Genomic DNA, 4882 nt, shown 5'->3' with positions numbered 1-4882 from the left:
GTTGGGCACTAAATGGTTGATGCTCCCGTGGCACTTTACACAACACCTTTGTTCTTATATTTCTATATTGTAATTTTTGTATATATATCTGTCTGACATCCGACTTTGCCCAGATTGATAACAGCTCGAGTCCAGGAACCACAGCTTATTTGTTATTTAATTCCTCACACTCAGGATAATCTTCAGTATGTAGTATATTCTTAATGAATGAGTTCATAAAATAATAAGTGATTGGAGGTGGTAGCCAGTTGTGATGTGGTGTGGCCCGTGATGAAATCACCCAGTTCATTGCAAACAAGTGAATGTGACGCCTCAGAAGAAGAGCCTATTGAAGATGAACAGACTCCAATTCAGATACCGTGACTACCCCTGTCAGGAGTAAATTGTTCTCAGTTTCTTGGGTTATGTGCTCTTCCAGATGGTAAATTTACAAATGTTAGAAGAGATACCCAAGAAGGTACAGAAGAACTAAGGAGCTGTGATATACGAGGCGTATTTATTTTCTGCCCCAGAGGGGAACTGTCAAAATACAGCGTCCCAAACCTTGTGGACCTCTACCATCACTATGGAATTATCACTCATGATCATCCAATCCCAGATGGAGGGACTCCCGACGTAGCCATCTGCTGTGAAATAATGGAGGAGTTTATAATCTGCCTTAAAAAAGAACTGAAAAATCTTAATCCACTGTCATAGAGGACTTGGGAGATCTTGTCTGTACCCACTTGTCTCCTACTGTTCCTGTCTCACGCAGCTTCCTCTCAGCAAGCTGTAGACAGCCTGGGAGACCCAAGCGGATCTGGAGCAATACAAGACTATAAAGCAACATCATTATTTTCATGAGTTTCGGGACAAACTAGCTGTACACCTAGCATCAAGAGAGTCATTGTCAAGATCTGTATCTAGATAAAAAAGAATTTTAAATGACATATATACGACCATGTCTGAAATTTAAGAACTATTTAACATGATTTGTATTGAAATGAAACTTACCATTGTTATCGGCTTGAATGTAAAGGTATATGTGCAGATATTCCTAAAGATTTAATGACAAATTAAAAAAAAAGTGAATAAATAAATGAATAAATAAATAATTGCATATATGCAATCACCAAGAGACTGCAATACAGAAAGGAAGATAGATATTTGAACAAGGATCTAGGAGTCATGTTTGGTGTTGGAAATTAAAAATGGCACGTCCTATTCCTTAAATGCTTTTGTAATGCTTTTAGTTAACAGAGTCTGCCTCCATCTCTAGTCACCATTTATAGAAGATCCAAGAAGATAATATTGTGCCATTTTATTGGCAGCTCCAAAGTTCTTAGCTTTGCCAGCTCCTTCTGCTCAGTCTTTCTGAGTCTCTTTTTTTATTGGTATTGAGAAGTTTCTCAGTCTGGATTGTCGTCCGTATTCAGACAGTATGCAATAGGACAACCATCTCCCTGTTACATGGCTTTCTGTGCTTCTCATCTCAGCAAATCTTTGCAAGACTTACACGAAGGCCTTAGCAAGGTAACCCATGTATGTTTTGTCCGGTGACAAATGGTCAATTGTGCCCAACTTGACTCTGAAACACGTTCTGAATATTAATGATAAGAAGCACTCCCCTCCCAACATTGAAAGGTACACGAGATCAACTGGTTAGAACTGGAGGTGACCATCCTGGGGCAAGGGGGTGAGGCACGGTGTACTGGTGATTTGTATACTCATCAGGATGCTTTTGTCACTTCGTTGCCCTAATTTGCTGAACTGTAGTGTCAGGTTACAACTGAGATCCACCTCCACACATTCCCTGAATAATAATTTTTGCAAAGCTTTGACGATAGTAAACAGGTTGTGGTACCAATTCCAAAGCAATAGTGGAGTGGTAGGTTGACTACACCAAGAAGTAATTCTTTGACACCAGCTAGATATCCTATAATTCAATTCAGTTCTGACACTGTTTACCTGGAGATAGCGTCAGATTCCATAAGTTGAGGGCTCAGTTTTACAAGACTGCTCCCACAGCCCCCTTCAGATGTCAGCCCAGATGTTACCTGCACTTCTGACCTGCTGGCTATAAATTAAAGGTTCCTAACCCCTCTTTGAATTCCATCAATTTGCTAGAGCGGCTCACAGACCTCAGGGGAAATATTTCACTTACTAGATTACTGGTTTATTATAAAAGGATATAACTCTTGCTATAAGCCCCAGTCAATACTCCACATAAGGCTATTGCACAGAGAACTTGTCTCTACCAGCATCCTAGGTTCCATTTTAGACCATGCAGCCTCAGGCAATCTTACTGGTTCTCATTTAGCATGTTCAATGAATATTGCATGAAGCATGGATATACATGCTTTCTGTTATATAATATTAGGTAGGGGAAACATTTTCCAGTCAGATACAATGTCTATCTCCCAAATATAATCAGGTAAAAAAAGAAGCAATCATTTCACATTAAATCTGTTTAAATCTTGATTATACCTTAATTTTATTAGCAATTACATTCCTAACTGTAGCCTTCCTTAGGACTTCAGCAACAGATGTTGGTTTTATAATACTAGGTAGGGGAAGTGTTCCCCACCAGATATAATCCCATTCCCATAAGACATTCAGGTAAAGGAGACAAAACTTCTCTACCTAATACCTGCTTAAACACTCCAACTTCTATAATCTTATCAACCATTACGTATTTTTTTTCTTTCAGTTTAATTGTAGCCCAAGTTAGGACTTCACCAATGGATTCTGGTACCACTTCATGGGATTCCCATATCAAGACATCCTGGAAATTTCTCTTATCCACACAGTGTTCATTTCACCCACACATGTGCAAAAGGCTTTGGGTCCCCAGTAAGAGATGGAACCAAGGAACTCTGGCTCTTCTGTCAATCTTTAACTTCATTACCCTAACTACTGCCATAAGAGATTGTTGGTTTTGGTCAAGTTTCTCATTAAAATCTCCACCTTATGGCTTTGTAAATTCCTCCAAACAGGGGTAAGCAGAGTGGACTTGTTTGGGACCCTTTAATGTTGGAAGAACATAGGGAACTCTTTGGCTCACTCAACTTAAGGTTATGCTGTGTTAATATTTTTGTTTTAACCCAATCAATGTTCATTTTATTCATTCCATTCCTTAATAAGCATCTAAAGATTTCTACCCTGCTGAGACAAGTCCCGTGACTCTCCCCTCTCTGTTTCCTCTTTATTTCTTAATAACTGTTTAAAAATTACTACCTTGTTTGGACAAGTCTCTTGACTCTCCCTCTGCTTCCTCTCATTGTCTTATTAATTAACTGGATGTTTTGATTAGCATTTGTAAGACAACTGCTGAAGGGAAGCTGAGAGAGCAAATTCCATAAAGTTTGGTTTTATGGCTTTACAACAATAAAGTTAGATGGGGTGTGCATGTAAAAGGAGCTTCCTTAACCATAGTGTTTACCATGGCCTGGGTGAGGAGCTACATTCTGAGGGTGGGTGTACTGATTATTATAAAACCAGCCCTGCATGGCTCTCATGTAAAACATATCAGCTCTTGGGGCGCCTGGGTGGCGTAGTCGGTTAAGCGTCCGACTTCAGCCAGGTCACGATCTCGCGGTCCGTGAGTTCGAGCCCCGCGTCGGGCTCTGGGCTGATGGCTCAGAGCCTGGAGCCTGTTTCCGATTCTGTGTCTCCCTCTCTCTCTGCCCCTCCCCCGTTCATGCTCTGTCTCTCTCTGTCCCAAAAATAAATAAACGTTGAAAAAAAAATTAAAAAAAAAACATATCAGCTCTTTCATCTGGGGGTGTTCCATTTTGGCATTCATGAAAGACAGTTCACCTTCTCAGAGTAAACAGACCTTACAGTGGCTTTTATTCACTTCACCAGGCTGGCTGTTCCCTCAGGAACACATATAGTCATTTGTGATTATTCCGTAGTAAGCTGTCGGTCTTCCATCAGGCCAACCATGCTCTCACTCTGCAGCATTAGAAATCAGACACTATTTTCTAAAGAGTCACTCCTATAATTTATCTCAACAAAGATTTCTCAAGAAGCTGATGAAACTAATCCACAAAATGAAACAACTCCTTCACCATCTTTAGGTGGGATCCAAAAGTCACCTCATGAACATAACAAACCTTTGCCACTCTCCTCGCCAAGGAAATTCCAAGGGTTTTACTAGCTCTGAGTCAGAAACAGAGCAAATATATATTTCTTATACATTACAATATCACACCGCCCTCAAAATTCATTTATCTTATGTCTAGTGAATTAAACCCACTGACTGTCCAGTTATCCAAAAAGTTTTAAAATAATAATGGTTTATTTGAGAACCAGGGACATTAGTGACATCATGTCATTTGAACCTTAAGTATATCTATAAATTGTTATTATTGCAAATGATTATATGAAGATTGAGACTTAGCCAGGTTAAGAAATATGCCTCACAGCTAGAAAATAGAGTAGCTGGGATTTCAGTCACTTTGGCTGAGCCCTAAGCCTCTGGTCATAGAATAGCTATGCTGAACTAGAATCCTTAAATCAGTCTTTCCTTTTCCTCACAGAAATCGACCCTGTCTTTTTTACTATCTTTTTATACTTACTCTCCACAAAGCAATCAGTGGCAATGGCAATGCGACTCACATACCAGTCTATTGACCTGCACTGGGTATAGAGAAGGCCCCTGTGGCACCAGAAAGAGGTACAAGGCGGGTTGGTGACTCAACACTTTGGGTGACCTACAAGGAAGAACTCTGTTTCCTTTTTTTTTTTAACGTTTATTTATTTTTGAGAGAGAGAGAGGGCGTGTGAATGAGGAAGAGCAGAGAGAAAGGGAGACAGAGGATCTGCAGCAGGCTCTGCACTGAGAGCACAGAGCCCAATTGGGGCCTTGAACTCACGAACTGTGAGATCATGACTTGAG

General features: G+C 40.2%; 1 pseudogene; it reads left to right on the top strand.

Moving 5' to 3' along the window:
- The first annotated feature begins 270 nt into the window (after positions 1-270).
- LOC122467823 lies at positions 271-910 on the top strand (annotated as a pseudogene).
- Positions 911-4882: the final 3972 nt, after the last annotated feature.

This window comes from Prionailurus bengalensis, chromosome B1 (assembly GCF_016509475.1).
Source record: "Prionailurus bengalensis isolate Pbe53 chromosome B1, Fcat_Pben_1.1_paternal_pri, whole genome shotgun sequence".
Taxonomy (NCBI): Eukaryota; Metazoa; Chordata; class Mammalia; order Carnivora; family Felidae; genus Prionailurus; species Prionailurus bengalensis.
This window is presented reverse-complemented; position numbering and strand designations above follow the sequence as displayed.